The 16388-nt window shown below is 43.9% G+C and overlaps 1 protein-coding gene across 2 annotated transcripts in view; it reads left to right on the top strand.

Moving 5' to 3' along the window:
* The window catches only part of CASTOR2 (cytosolic arginine sensor for mTORC1 subunit 2), a 145493-nt gene that overhangs the window by 37538 nt on the left and 91567 nt on the right, over positions 1 to 16388 (top strand). Inside the window, exon 1 of one of the 2 annotated variants that reach the window (XM_048324695.1) lies at positions 4053 to 4232. The exons of the other annotated variant lie outside the window; for it this stretch is intronic. The gene's annotated coding sequence lies outside the window, so the exon portion shown is untranslated. Of the gene's footprint in view, positions 1 to 4052; positions 4233 to 16388 lie in introns of those variants that run through there. 2 annotated transcript variants of the gene reach the window in all.

Here is a 16388-nt window from a genome sequence, read left to right as displayed (position 1 = left end):
ACAACCAGCAAGACATATTTGTGCATAGAACTGCTATTAAAAAGAATAACCCTGAAAAATGGATCCCAAGCTTGGGAGATGGAGAGGTGGTGGAATTTAATATTGTGCTAGGGAGAAAAGGGTTACAAGCATCGCAGGTCACTGGGCCTGATGGTGTTCCTGTAAAAGGCAGTATATATGCAAAAAATCGTAGTCATGTTAGACAATATCTCCATTGTAAGCCCCCCCTACAGTTTCCCTTTCCTAATCCCACCTTTCCCTTTTACCCTATATCCTATTACCCCCAGTGTACTCCCAATCCGTTTTTTCATCCATGGTTTCCCTCACAAAACCATGCTTTTGCCAATTGTTTCCCCAAAAATCCCTTTCCAATGCCGAGTGGGGGATGAAAAGGGGGAGGGAAGAAGTTAAACCCTCTCCTGCCTCAGTTTCCCCACAAAGCATGCTCAGAGTTCTGTCTCCCTTCTGTCAGCCCTAAGATGTTCCAGAGAATCTGTTTGGACATTTAAAGACTCAGGAGGGTGGCTTGTTTTGTCTTGAAACTGTTCTTGTTATGTTTATCCAGTTGTTTTCATTCTCCTTTTATTAAAATAAAACGGGTGAGGTGTTGGGGTCCCTCCCCTGCCGTGTAGCCCTGGGAGAGGGGCCCTGAGGGCACAGACACGGGGCTTCCCTGCCCCTGCTCAGCCTCGTTCCCATTGGTTGGTTTGTGTTCCCTGCGCGGGCAGAAGGACCCTTGGTCCTGTGACTGGAACAGTTCCTGGGCAGAGCTCCGGCCATGCGGCTGGAGAAATAAACATCTCTCTGAAACAGCTAGCAAGAATCTGTCTGTCCATATATGTTTCCTTTCCACGGGACTCCTGGTTTGATATATGCGTGTTGCAGGATCCCCACTGCAACAAATGGAACTTGGACTCCTGCTTTTTCTCTTTTTTTTTTTTCAATTTTTACTTCCTCAGGAGTAGATGTACTTAGCGGAAACAAACCTGTGAGAGATTGGAGGTGTCTGTGCAGCCCTCTTGGAGGGAGCAGCCGCCTTGGCACAAGGAAGTTGTCTGGACTGAATGGAGAAATGGTGGTGGCAACAAGCTGGGCTTTGTCTTTAGGCTATAAACAAGGACTCGCAAGTACGTTGTAAAGGGGAGAGCTTGGGTTAGTCTTTGAGCTGAGGCTTGGTTTCTGCAGTTTAGTTTCAGTGCTGCCACAGCTGCTTCACAGGTTTCAAGAGCAACAGCCCTTCTTTAGGCAGTGAAAACCTTCTTGAAGCCAAGTAGTGGTATTTTTGGCCTTAATTTCTCTGACTCCTTTTCCTATCTGCAAAGCGGAAAAATGTGCTTTTATCTTTACCCTTTCCTGCTGAGTCTGGCTAGATAAGAAGGTTGCTAGCGGTAAAGTCATGGCTTTGTATACATGTGGGACACTTTGCCAGGCTGTGATCCTCCAGCCTTAGAGCATCAACAGTAAGCCAAGCCAAGAAGGCAGCTGCCTTCAGCACAGGGTTCTTGCAGTGCTGCTGCTGTCCCTGGTCGTTTAGATTTATTTGTGTGTTTTCCCCTTCTTTCTAATTATGCCGATACTGCTCAGCAGCTGTAGTCTGAGGAGAGTGGTAAGTGCTGGCTCTGCAGCTGACACCCGCCTGGTGCCTTGGCTGTGTGTCAGCAAAGGCCTGGTGCTAGCTGGGGTAGAGCTTGCCTTCAGTTGACCAAAAGGTTGTTTGGAGTTACCCACTAGATAACACCCTGAAAGTGCACCAAAAATGGAAACAAAACAAACAAAACAAAACAAACAAAAAAAAGAAGAAGAAGAAAAGTATTTACCTGGTTTCTGTGGCAGGAACTACCTGGCAAATGACCAAGAATTTGTGAGGAGGGCTTCCCTGAGGATTGGGGTCTGCCGTAGTGAAAAGCCTCCCCCCAGATGAATGCTTGGGCAGTTCTGGGTAGGTGATACTGTCCTGACTCCTGGTCCTAAATTGCCTGTTGTGTGCCTGTATGTGTTCTGTAGTTTTCCCACATCTGTTTCCAAGAAATTCTGGATGTGCTGGTTTCACAGGAACCTGCTAGGTGTCCAGTCTGGGGGAGCATCAGAAGATGGTCTTGGGAACTTTTCTTGTTGAGAGTCCTTCATCCTTCATCTCCTGAGACCCAGCTCCAGTGTGATATTGGCACTAAAAGAGACCTGGACTGAGTGATGAAATGGTCTTTTGGACCTTAGGGTATAAATTTCAGAATTCATTTAACAATTTATCACTCTTCTGATTCTGCAGTAAAGCCTGCTTTGTTTTTTAAATAAACAAAAAAATAAAGTCTCATGACTCTGTTTCCATGGGTCACTGTCCCAATTCAGGAGCTCTTGAATTTACTTGATAGCCGCTTCCCATTTCCATTTCCAGTGGTCGGAGTGCAGCATCATGGTAAGAGCATTGTACTCTGTGGAGCAGGTATGAGAGTGAAGGGATGGGATGTCTGAGTTGAGCTCAGATGTGGCATCTAGAATAATGTTAAACCTGACTCTGATCTGGTCTCTGGAAGTAGGTTTTATGCCTGTTTTCATGTGTGAAGATGAAAGTGATGAAGTTAAGGACAATTTACACCTGTTTGCTTCAGGGAGATGTGAAGATCTATTTGTAAAATCCTTTCACGTACAGTGCATGTCCTGAATTGCTGAGTGTCAGGAAGTGATGGGAAACAGGCTGGTGAAAGGCCTGGTGCATGATGCTGCATTGTTGTTGGGGAAGGGGGGGAGGGCGAGGTGTCGGCATTTGGAGCCCCATTTTTCCCTGGCAGCAACAGACACAAATTATTCCCTGCTCTGGTGATTGCAGGCTATTTGCCAGCATAGAGCTTTGTACTGAAATCTTTGGGCTGGCATGCAGTAATTGGTCGGGTTTTAATTTGTTTCCTTTTTTTAAACAGTACTTCAAATGGTGCAGCTTTGCCATGGGGTTATAATTACATAAGCCATAGAAATGTACTTCAATGGCCAGTAAAATGACTTTGTTTTTCCCAGTAGTTTAAGCTTGCCATTTATTAAGTTGCTGAAGGAATATAATTGAAATTCATTGGGGAGTTTAATTTTATCAAACCCTCTATAGTTTCCTGCTTTTTCTTTGTCTCTGTGCATTTGGGTTGCCTGCAAATGGCTCATTCACTTTCATAACGGAGTTAGCACAACTGTGCAGCTGTGTAAGGAGCCAGCCCCTGGTCCCCGCTCCATGCTTCTCAGCATGCCCAAGTATTGACATAAACATGTGCAGAAATGGCCTTTAAGTATTTCAGTTAGTAGAAAGGTTTTATATTTTTATTAATTTTACTGCAGTCCTTTATTCTACTTTGAGCATAAACAGACACCTGAGGTCTAATATAGTCCAGAAGATTTTAATGACTGCTCTGGGGATGCTCCTGTCATGCTGACTGTTGCTGGGAGATGGCTGCTGCCCTGCAGCCCTGTCAGGCTTTATGGTCAGCAAGAAACTTGTTTTTTATTGCTTTAGGACTTTTCAGCTCTGTAGTGCACAGTTCCCAAATGGGAGGCTTGCCTGCTGGTTCTGTAGGTGTCAGGTTGTTCTGGGGTCTGCCCCCAGCTTAGTGTGGAGGGCTTAGCCAAAAAACAGTGCTTTGCACTGCAGAGTCCTCTACAAGGAGTGCTTGGTCCCCTGCAACATCTCCCTTTCCTGCACAGCCCTGGGTTCTTCTCTGTGTGTCCCACAAGACCCTGCACTAGGTCCCCCTGTCAGCCCCTGTGATTTACCTTTCTTCCCAACATGCAAGTTGTGAGCCCAAATGATGCTTTCTGGCACTCTGAGAGGGAGGAGTCAGGGGACTTGTGCTTCTTAGATGTGGCAGGCGTCCTCCACCGGGATTTCTATAACCAGTAAATCCGGGGAGGAGTTAAAGCACTGCTTGTCTGATCTGAAGACATGAACTAGCAAGAACCTTCTCCACCAGCTCCTGCTCTGCGGAAAATCGTGTCTCGACGTTACAGCCTGAATGGAGATCTGCCGTCTGTCACTGTGTGGCTGTCCAGGATTTTAGGTGTGGTGGCTCTGGTGCTGTCCAGGACGTTAGTGTGCTCCTTGTGCGTGCTACCTTATCTACAGCAGCTCAGTATGCGCTCACCGCTATCCCCATGGAAACGCAGCCACTCTCTTTTCTATGCATGATAGTGCCTAACCTGGATTTTCATGCTTTTGGCAGTCTTGTTCCTTAAACCAGTGACTTTAGCTGTGAAAGGTGAGCATGTGGGGAAGGACTTGGTTATCAAGATCTGGGCTCTTGCTTTAATTCTTTCACTAATGGGCTTCAGGTACTCAGTTTTCACTCTGACTCCTTGCAAGCGGGGAGGGCAGAAGGATGAACACTGTCAACGGGTTCAGTTCTGCTCCACAGTCTGAGTTGCAGGCTTGGGGGAAGGGTTACTGTGTTACCATGTGGGTTTTTTTGCATAAGTTGGACTTTTGAGTGATGATAAGAATTATTCTCTGGTTTGACTGAATTGGTCCTCGCTGCTTTCCTCATTTCCTCTGCAATTCCTCACTTGAAAAGAACAGGCTGACGGGCTGTTAGCATGGGCTGAGCCCAGCAGGACATACATGCTTCTCTGCAGTGTGATCTCTCTGCCTTTTCTTTTAATTAAACTTCAGCATCTTCTGATTGTTTTCTAGTGATTGTACTCCACTTTGGTGAACCCATCCTTGACAAGGCTCAGCCTGCAGTTTGCACCAGAGCTTCTGTGCTTTTTGGCACTGTCATAATGCCAGTCCTTCTCAAACTTTTTTCTGAGGCAGATGTGAAAGGGAGCTCACAGAGCAGAGACTGGCCTAAGATCACACAAGAAAACCTAGAATAATACTGCAGGCAGCTTTGAATTCTCAATTTTGATCTGTAAAACATGGCAGGGGAAGTATCTTCCTTGAGTCTTGTAAAGGTAAGTGCATCAGGGGCAGTTCAGAGAATTAAGGTATTTCAGTTCTGATGACCATATAAACACACTGTATTTCAGGCTTGGGGATGCTACACAATCCCCAGATTCTTGTCACCTCAAAAGACCCAACTGCTGTGTGTCTGCTGTAGCTGTAATTAGAGTAAGGTGGATTTTAGGAATATGTTTTGTTTGAGGCTACTGCTTTAAGCAAAACTGTCTTCTGGGTCTGTGCAGAGCAGAGAGGAAATTTGGAGGGGGATATGCAATACCTTGAAGTTTTCTGCTTACTTAGTAACTTAGGCTTGATTTCCACATTTGAGATGTAGGAAAAAACTGAACTCAATACTCGGCGATGGTTGAGGGTGGAGGGAAGGGCTTGTTAAGCAACCTTTTTCTCTGTAAAGTAAGATCTCCGTGTCAGTTACAGGGAGATTTGTTGCACCATTTAGGATAATGCTACAGTTAAATCATGCTTATGATGAGCCCTGGGATGTCAGGGACATGAACACAGTGAAGCTGTTCCTCTATTCCATTCTATGCAGGAGGTTATTTGGGAATGTTGATAACCACGGGGATCCCTGGCCACCCATGGCTGGGTTGCAGTGGCTTTGTGCTGTGTGGCTTTATCTACTGGACTGTTTGAAATCAGGAATAAAATTCTAACATGTGAATGTTCAAATTACCGCTATGTTAGCACTGCAACACTGAGCAGGTTGTTTCTACAGAGGTGCTGAGCCATTGCGACTCCAGCTGCTTGCAACAGGAATTACCAGTAGCTCAGCACTTTGGAAGCTGCTGAAGGACTTGCAAGCAGATGTAGATGACTGCTGCTAGCAGTGAAGTTGAAAACACTGGCCTGAATTTCCATGGCAAAGGAATATAAATTAATAGCAAGAAATTAGGCAGGATGGAGAGAGGGAGAAGTTCATTATAGCCATAAATGTTATGGGAAATTAACTGTTTCTTCATGGCTATTCTTAGAGTAGCAAATCAGCCAGTGTAAACTTGCAGTAGTGTTAAATCATGCATGGTGATTTGATGCTTGGGAGTTGAGTGTGGCTGGCTGGTAGCTTGGTATTGTATTGATCTTATTTGATGGGATTGTTCCAGCCCAGTGAATCACAAGCTTTTGCTTCTGATTTACCCCCACGTCCCAGGTCTGGCCAGGACAGGGTTAATTTTTGCAGTAGCCAGGTGGGGGCATGGTCAGCACATGGAGATTATTCTAACACCACCTCACCATTGCAGGGGAGGCGGGAGGGGTCCCCTGGGGGTCTGGCAGAAGTCAGGTATTGCTGGGCTCTGTGTGGTGACCAAATCACAGGGCGAAGCGTTCGTCTCCCTGGTACCCTGTTATTAATATTGCTGCTGTTACTGTTCATTTCCTTACTTCACTACTGTTTTCAGGAGTTTTTTCTTATCTTAGCCCCTGATCTTTACCTTTTGTGCCTCCATTTCTCCTCTCCAGCCCCCTGCAGGGTTGGGGGGGAGGTGTGAGCAAGCAGTGCATGTTTTGAAGTGTTCCAGTGGGAATACTAAATTGGGGAATACCATTCCTAAAATACAACACCCCACCTCCACAATGGCCTAATCCTCTTCTCATTTAAGTTGGTGACAAAATTCTTGTTCTCCCTGTACACAATTAAGTTACTAAGAAAGTATCCTTTCTTACCTTTGTGTTACCTGCAAGAACTGTTCTGATTGAGTTTGCAGTAGGGAACAGGGAGAGACTCCCAACTTTCGGTCTCTTGTGTCAGACAGGACTTTCCCTGTTGAATTCACCCAGAGCACAGATCTGTAGAAAACATGTTGTTAACCAGGAGTGGGGCAGTTCTGATCTTGCAGGGCAGTGAACCTTTGTCACTGTAAAAAGTAAGAGGGCTTTTTACTTGGAGACTGCCTTGATACTGCCCTGCTCGGACTGTCATGTGTGCCAGCACCGTGTCAAATATGAGCAAGATGGGGCTAGCAGGAAACCTGGAGTTTTCGAGAGCACTGCCTGCTCCTGGCATACCTGAGGGAGAAAGTGTATAGGTGAGCACTTGGTGATAGAATAGTCTTTGTTCCAAAGCAGCAGTATCCTCAGAAATGCCACAATATATGCCTTATTTTCCTCTTTTTTTGAAAGCTGAGAGGTGGACAGTTGGATGTATTGGGAGCACAAGACAGTGATTCTCAGTGTGAAGGCTAAGTCTGGCACTACAATGAGGTACAATAGAGCATTATAATTTCTATTAAAAAATGCAATAGTTAAATTTTAAAGCCATAATTGAATATACTTGTAAACGCTTATTGCATCTACTGCCATTTTCTCTTCTCTCCTTCTTGTTTGTTTTTTTTGCCCATTGCTCTGCTTTTTGCACACAAGTGCATAATTCTCTCTGCAGGCTTTTTTTTCAGCACATACAGCTGTGAGTTGGCCTGCACATCAGTCTTCTCTTACCTAGGGAAATACTTCAGCTCATGTAGATCTGTTCCTTCCATCAAGAGAGTCATCCTCTTCAGAGACCTTCAGGTCATTTAAAAGAAAGAAATATCTTCAAGTACTTTTCCAGAATCTTCACTGCTAATTGAATACTCCCTCAAGGAATTATTTGGTAAATGATAAAAACAGTGCTGAGGACATGGAAATGCTCATGGGTGGTCAAGCACAGGAATGGGTTAGTTGTTCTGTGGGGACATATTAGTGTTTGCTCTCTCCCCTCCTTGCTCTTTCAGTAAATTCTTCCTTTCTGGTGTGAGATAAGAACTAGGGCTGTTGAACCAGACTTGGTTCTGGTTGAATATAAACAAGAAGCAGTTTTCTCCACATACACACAGAAACTGGCATCCTGGTTTTGAGTTGTGGGGTAATGCTTCAGGACCCTTCGCCACACCTGTGAAGTCTAGCTGAGCTGCTTCATTTAAAAGGGGCTTTTTTCCTTTTTTTAAATGGCATGTGATTACATTAAAACTTCATCTGTTTTTAGCTACATCAGCATCAAGGCAGTCATTTGCTAATCAGAAAACTGTACAAATTTGATAGCATGGCACAACAGCAAATTGCTGCCATTTGGTGGAAGCATAGTGGGGAGCATTGCTTTCACTGCTGCTACCTCGCTTCTGTGCCAGCAATTTTTAAGTTGTTGAGATGGGATGGGATGGGATGGGATGGGATGGGATGGGATGGGATGGGATGGGATGGGATGGGATGGGATGGGATGGAAGCGGTCTGAACACATGAGGGACAATAAAATGACAACAGTCCCTGTGATTAATTGGATATCTTTGTACTTGGTTCTTGTTTAATAATACACCAAGGCTATGCTTCTCTTGCTTCTTCTCTGCGTGTTGAAATTGTCTGATGCTTAAAATATGACCCCTTATGTGTAATCTTGCCTTTGTAACAGGAGTTAAGTTGGTGACAGTATTTGGTCCAAACTGTGGGCTTCTGACCTATGTCTCACCTTTTATTTCTTTTTCTAGCAGCTGAGGCAACTGATATTATTTAAGTTGGTAATAATATCTGAAGCATGCCTGGAAATATCTGATAAATGGCTTCATTCTTTTGATAAAAGAGTGAGGCAGAGAAAAGTAGAGCACAGTGTAAAGTTTATTAAATGGCAGAGCACGTTTAATCTTCCCACCCCACAAATTGAAGCCAGAATCCAGCATTTGTAATCAACAGTGTCTCCACAGCATCCCTAAAAACTGATTTGTCTTTGCCACAGCAGATTGGTTTTTTCTTTCTCAGATGGACATAATGGGTTGTTTGTTCTTTCTCTTTGGACATCTGAGTAATATGTGCATAAACCCACCTACCTCTGTGCTTCAAAATCATGGAAATCAGCAAGTTGCACAGCTACCCTTTTTGACAGTATGGTAGCATGCTGTAAGTGCTAATATTCATTAATATGCATTGGCAACTGCTTGTGTTTGAAATGAGGTATTCTACAGCTTCCAGTTAAATGACAGATGAACATAAAGAAGTTGCATCTTGAGGGACAGGTATGTGAACACTTAGAGCATGTACATGAGCTTTCATATGCCCACTGTTGAACACTTCTCTCCTTATCACTTTCCCCATGCCTTGCCTTCAGTGCACTTCATTTTATTGAACTTTAAGGATGATTGCAAACTTCATGAGAGCTAAATTGAAGTCTTGATTAGCTAGGTTGTCATAAACTACTACCTGAGTTGTAGCAGCAGAACCAATAATGTGTTACTCAAATTACATATATTTTATATTTTCTGGCTTTTCTCCATGATTTTAGTGCTTTGCCATTTCTATTGGTGATATCATCAATTATCATCTGAAAAATAAAATAAATTGGCTCATTTACTGCTGCTGGGTGAAAGACTTGCCTGTGAATTTACAGTGCTTCCCCACAGCTGGTAAGCTCAGAGGTACCTGAGATGTTGATGTGGTTTTTTTGTACTTGGATTTTTCACTGGAAAAAATGGATGGAAAACAGCAGACAGCCCAAAATACTGCATTGAATGCATGTTGAAGCCATAAGCTGCATCGAGGAGTCCCAAGTCCCAGTGCTGCCATTTCCATTAGATTTCTGCTGTTACTTGCAGGTAAAGATCCAGGCTTGTCCTGGCAGTTTGAACAACCATGAGCACCTACGTACACACTTCTACTCCTGTGGCTGTTTCAGTTTTCACTCCGGCTTTCTTGGATATGTTTTTATCTAGGCAGAAATTGAATGTAGTATTTGCCTGTCCCCGTGCTTGAGAGAAAAAAACCCTTCCAGTCATAAAGTCAGGGAGGAATGCAGGAGCGAGCACTGCATTCTTATTTTGTGGGGCTGTTTTCTTAGAGTAGAGGAGCTGGCCTTTTCCCAAGGGAACAAGGCTTCCCTTCACATTTACCTCTTGAGAACAAGAGCTCTCTCACACACTAAAGCATCTAAAATGGAATAATACCTTTTTTGACTTTTTTTTTTCCTCACTAAAGCCACAGGACTTTGTTCCAGAGAGCTCAGCACCTGTATGTGCAGTTGCTTTCCCACACTTGAGGTTCTGGTCTATTTGGAATTGATGTCAAAATCTGTGGGTGTGTAGGACAAAGATCAGTCAGGACAATGTCTCCTTTTGGCCCTCAAAACCCATCTTTGGAGGACTAGCATTGGTGAAACTGCTGTGAGACTGTATTTGCCTCTGAGGTACACAGCTGAAAAGATAAAGCCACTCTAAATGAAGCCTGAAATAAATCTGCATTGTTGTGTCAGGTAGTAAAAGAGAATGCTGGCCTCTGTTGACAAAGCAGATTGGTCTTGTAGCACCTGTGTGATCCAAAGGGTGAAGCATGTCCCTTACAAAGCAAAAATGTTTTCTCTTCTTCCTTTGAGGTTCCTTGTCTCTGATGTCTCCTTTTATTGTGGGATTTTTCTAAACAAATACCTTAGAAAAGAGTCCTTGTATGCTGTAAGCTGTATAAGTTCTGTCCTCTCCAAAGCCAGCAGAGTAACAGGATAAACCAGTGAGACTGATTTGGCTGATTCCTCATGGTCAATTGTACACGTAGTTCCTAAAGGCTTGACTTTGCAATACTACCCATAAGTGGTGCAGAGAGAGTGCCCTTTCTTGGGAATCCAGCTTTTACTAAATGGCTGATTGGATACAAAGGCTGCAAGACTAGTAAAAGCAGGAAAATTCTGAATCTTGCATTAGTTTTACTGATCTGTGTAGTGGTGCAGATGTGAATTGACATAGAAGGTTGTAAATGGTGTTTATCTAAGACAGAAGTAAATTATTTTCTTAGGAAGATGAGTGAAATTTTCCTTACCTGTCTTGCCTGCTATGGAATGGAATTGCTCATGAGCACGAGCATGAACACGAACATGAGCTGAGGGAAAAATAACAATACTAGATTCAATCATGTCTTGAAATAAATTTAAAAATAAAACTGTTAGCTTCATACTTATATTTAGCATGTCCATTTAGTCCATCTTGAATATATCAGAAACTGATGCAGAGGAATGAATAAGAAAGCATAGCACAAATTTAGTGCAGGATGACATTGTTCCATGTGTAACAGGAGAGCGTTTGGCACCATGAGTTCATTTTGATCTCACTTGTTGTGTCTTCTGCCTCCTACCAGTTTGGAAAAGAGGTGGAGCTGTGCCTGAATGCAATTAACTCAATATGTATGATCCGTGGTTTACTCAAAGTTTATCAAATGTATTTAACTTTCATGAAAGCAAGGATTGCTTAGAAGTTTCCCTCTCCTACTGCCTCTGCTCAGTGATTCACTGGGTCTAGAAATTATAACAGCTCCAGTGAAGTCCCTTCTCATCTTACTGGGGAAGAGATCCCGTGGTACGGTAGCACCTTGGATGGAAAACAGAAGTTCTCCATGCTTACAGGGTGAGACTTTAACCCAGGTGCGAAGGAGCTTGGTTCATTTTGGTTACTCATATGAGTTTTCAGAGGTACTGAAGTGCCTGACTCCTTTTCCACTTCTCTTGAAGCAGGGGGTGCTTTGGAAACCTCACAGTAATCAACCTTGCCTACCTTTGAAAGTCTGGCTGCTGAATTTTAATGTGGAAGTTGTCTGGCTGGCAAGTAATTGTGGAAAAGTCCTGCCATCAGTGAGGCAGAAGCAGCAGCTCTAAGCTGATTTTCCCCGTACATCAATGACTAAGAAGTACCATCCCCCAGTCTGATTTCTGGGAGGTTCTCCTCAAGTCTTGTTTGCTTGGTGCCTTACAGCTAATACACAATGCTGAAACCTGAAATTAGTTCAGCTGTGTCAGGGCTAACAGATGGCCATTTCCAAGGAGAAGATACTGAGCATTCTGTACAGATTTTGTAGTGTGATGAAAATCCAGGTTAACAGAAACAGCCGAAAGTGAAGGCTGAATTATATCATATTCCTGAGTCATCAGCTATTGATGCAGAAGGTCCTGCTACACTTTTGTGGTGATGCTGCTAAGCAGCATTTCCAGCCCTCTGGGCAAAGACATCAAAGGATAGTGAAGATAAAAACAGACCACTGTTGACTTTGAGAAAAATGTTCTATTTATACAGGCAGATGTTGAAGTAACTGAAAACTTTAGGACTGCTTTAATGAAAGTTTGGCAGTCCTCAACTTTCAAAAACTCATACCCAGGCTTGCTTTCTTTCCTCCAAAATCACAGAGCTGGCTTTGAGTGCCCTTGCTTCTTAGCAGAGGAAAGCTTTTTCCAGAGTGAATGAAGAGCTCTGGGAGCAAAGCAAGGTCTGCTGTAACCTGGGAGGGCAGGAGGGTTGGCTGAGCCATGACCTTTGCAAGAGACACCCCTCAGTCATGCCAATCTCTTTCTCACATGGACATCTGGGCTCCTGATACGTAGGCTGCTGTGTTTGGGTCAGGTCTGATTCCCTTCTAGGGTAGTCCCCAACTCATGCTCTGGAACAGCTCTCTCCCACAAGTATGGCCATCCATGTGCTCTTCCCTTGGCTGGTGACACTCACTATTGGGTTTTCGAGCCACTTCAAGCAATTAATATAAAGAAACACCACAGATTTATGGGGATTTCTAAACCAGGCAGGATTCTGGCTTGCAAAGCCTGCCCAGGCTATATTTCTCTGTTGAAAATGAGCAGCCAAACTAGTAAAGCTGGTTTCCTTTTGCTTTCTCTTGCAGTGAGACTCTCTGGAGTCTAGCATGGTGTGAGCTCTGAGGTTTCCTGTAGTTGAGACATGCCTCTTGTGGATTCTAGACAGGCTGGATAGATGGGCCGAGTCCAACAACATGAAGTTTAACAAGTCCAAGTGCCTAGTGCTGCACTTTGGCCACAACACCCCCCTGCAGCACTACAGGCTGGGAACAGAGTGCCAGGCAGAAAGGGACCATGGGGTACTGATTGACAGCCGACTGAACATGAGCCAGCAGTGTGCCCAGGTGGCCAAGAAGGCCAACGGCATCCTGGCCTGTATCAGGAATAGTGTGGCCAGGAGGACCAGGGAAGTCATTCTTCCTCTGTACTTGGCACTGGTGAGGCTGCACCTTGAGTGCTTGTGTCCAGTTCTGGGACCCTCAGTTCAGGAAGGATGCTGAGATGCTCAAATGCATCCAGAGGAGGGCAGCAAGGCTGGTGAAGGGCCTGGAACACAAGCCCTATGAAGAACAGCTGAGAGAGCTGGGGTTGTTTAGCCTGGAAAAAAGGAGGCTCAGGGGAGACCTTATCACTCTGTCTGAAAGGTGGTCACAGCCAGGTGGGGCTTGGTCTCTTCTCCCAGGCGACCACTGACAGAACGAGAGGACACAGTCTTAAGCTGCACCAGGGGAAGTTTAGGTTAGACATCAGGAAAAAATTCTTCACTGAAAGAGTGATTGGGCACTGGAATTGTCTGCCCAGGGAGGTGGTGGAGTCACCATCTCTGGACATGTTTAAAAAAAGCCTGGACCTGACACTCAGTGCTATGGTTTAGCTGATGAGGAGGTGTTAGGTCATAGGTTGGACTTCATGATCTCAAAGGTCTTTTCCAACCTAGTTCATTCTGTGATTCTGTGATTCTTTGCTATCTAATAAGGTTTGTGCTCGCATTATGGCCTTTTCCCCATAGCTATAGCAAACAGGCTTTCCTCTTCTATCTAGCACCCATTTTAGTGAACCTTGTTTGAATTTAGTACCTTTGAAATCTGCAACTCTGACATTTAACAGAAATTAAGCAACAGGTCAAAAACTTATATGGAAGGAACAAGTAGCATAGTGTGTTTCCATTAAAACTGCCTTTCACTTTAAAACTAGGCCCAAAATAGGGGATCTGTCAGCACTTCTTTCTCAAATTTTCCTTGTCCTGTCTTTTCAAGAGAGTGTTCATCTCTTCCCTGCTTCACTTGTTGCTGAGCAATTGAACAGCAAAAAAAAACAAGTAGTCTTCTCATCTTAATAATACCTTTAGTTTCTTCAGTAGGTCACTGCTCCTCTTCCATTCCAGGCAGCTTCAGTGACTCATGGCTTGGCCCACCTGCCTGCAAGCAGCTCTCTGGCTCAGAGCCACTTCGCCACTCTCAGCAGCTGTGACATCACTGGAGGAACACCTTGGTGTGTGATCCTGGATCATGCTTCAGCTGCTAGGAATACACTGAAAATTTCTCCAAATGCCTCCTGGACATCCGAACCCTCTATTGAGGTTAAATAGGGGAGTATAGTTATAGGGAAGACAGAAATTAAAAATTCACATTCCCAAAACATTCACGTCATTTTGCCAGATCAGCAGGAGACAGCAGTGCATAGACATTCCTATCACTCTTGTCACTGCTCCATCATGGACCAGACTCTTGACCCCACATTCATAGGGAACAGCACCTGAATCCATGGGTGAAATTGTAGTTTATGGTGCAAAATGCTCTTTGGGCAATTTGATGTGATAGAATTTGACTGCTTTGTACGTCAGAGGGTCATTCTGCAATTAATGGAACTGCTTCTTCTACCAGTGGAGAAAAAAGGCAAAGAACTTGCTGGCAAACAAATGAATGGTAAGGTCCCTCTCTTGAATTTATTCAGTTCTTTGAGGTATAAATGTATTCTTGATGACCAGAGAAATCAGTCATTCCGCATTAGGAAGCTTGGTTGATGTCTTCAGCACACCTTTATGTAGTTCTGTGTAAGTGGTTTTAGAAAAAACTTAGAGGGAAAAATAGGATGTGGTTTAACACAGAAGCACTTAATTATGTTTTTGTGTTACTACTTAAGGAAATTTTAATTGTACAGATATGTGAAAATAAGTTACTTCATCCCTCCAGAACACCCCTGGTGTGACATTCATCACTGCCATACTGCTGTGACTTGTACCACACCTGAATTTTAATCATTGTATTGTTATGTTCCAACTTGATATCTCTCTTACTGTCACAAGATCAAATGTGTTTAATTATGGAACAGGATCCTGCTGAGATTTACAGATAGTGCGTGCCCCAAGGATGTTGCATCTGAGCTTTGTGTCGGCTCACCTCCTTAGCAGCCTCCATCATCTGTGCAATTTCCCATCCCCACCAGGAAGGTGGTGAGGAAAGAAGGGCTGCTCAGCAGAGCTTAAGCAGCGGGAGAAGATGCATCAAGATGGGGCCAAACAGACCAGGATTGTGTATTGAGATATTCTGCATCAAGAATAATAGCAAACACTTGAGATTCGGACTAAGATGGACAATACCGGAGTCTGAGGTCTTGTCTATGATAATGCACTGGAATAACAAAGGAGACTCTCAGCTTGGCAACTGGGCACACTGTCATAGCCCAGTGGAGAAGGCTTTTTGAACTTTTAACCTTCCAGTGAGATTTGAATCTTGGCACTGAGTGAAGGAAACTTTGTGCAATAACCACTGGATTTCTTAATACCTTGCCTGTTGCTCGTCCTTTTGATTCCTAAGAGCTTTGAAGATCAGAGGGTCATTTATGATAATTTTCTGTTCTTTGAGCAGCTTTCACCCCCTTACTCCTTGTTCAAAAGCCCCATGTTGTTTATTTACTAATATATGTCAGTAGGAAAAAATGGTGACTTAGCCAATTAATTTCTGCCACAACAAAGTCTGCAGACTGTGTCTCCAAGCATAAGCTTGACAGTAAAGCCTTGGACTCAGCAAAACAGAAGTTGTCTATATTGAAAGAAGAGATCTATCTTTCCCAGGCTGTCCTGCACTGTCTGTTGCCCCTGACAGTCAAGCCCTGGTTTCAGACAGTTTTCTTATAAATCCTCCAAGTGCTATCTGGGACAGAAGCACAGGCAGCAGTTGTTTGCAGAAACCTCCTGGAACTGCTGCTGCACGCTCTGGTTACTGAAAGTGAGATCCTGCTGGAGACCTGTGCACCATGTCAGACCAAATTAGGTGCAGATCCCTAGTTATGCTAGAAAAATCTTACTCATATTTCTCCTCTGTACAGAACTGAATCTTATTATTCAGGTCATTATTTCCTTTGCCAGCTTTTCTGCTACTGCTTGGATTGATCTGTGGATGAAGCTGGCAAGGTGCTGTGATCCTGCTGTCCTGTGGGCCTGTGCTTTTCTCTCCTCACTGCTCTCTCACTGTGTTGAGTGTGCAGGCAATACCTGGTGGTTTTGTTTCTGTTGTTTTGTGCTGTGACAAAAGCCAAATGTGTGTTTGAAAGCAAAGTTCATATATTGCTGAAGGCTGTGCTCCCTTTATCCTCAGCATAGTTTAAAAATATTCTTTAACTGTTACAAACTGTTTATTCTAGTGGAGAACTTACTGGAAGAGCACTAAATGTTAAGACCTGTCTGGGCTGTGTGAGGCCAGAGTGAATATCTACTTTTGTGCTCTGTCCTGTAAAGATGAGATGCAATAACCTGATTTTGATACTCACTTTTTTTAGAAAGTACTTTGAGGTCTCCTTATGAAAAGCAGCAAACAGAAGCCAGGTGGAATTGTGCCTTTCTAAGAGTCTTTTCACCTCCCTGTCAGGTCCACTCACAGCCTAGCTAAAAAATTTGCATTCTTTAGTTCTTATTCCATTTGTTATTGTTTTAGTTCA

Source organism: Corvus hawaiiensis, chromosome 20, assembly GCF_020740725.1.
Source record: "Corvus hawaiiensis isolate bCorHaw1 chromosome 20, bCorHaw1.pri.cur, whole genome shotgun sequence".
NCBI classification, from domain to species: domain Eukaryota; kingdom Metazoa; phylum Chordata; class Aves; order Passeriformes; family Corvidae; genus Corvus; species Corvus hawaiiensis.
Note: the sequence above shows the minus strand (reverse complement) of the source record. Positions and strands in the feature narration are given on the sequence as shown.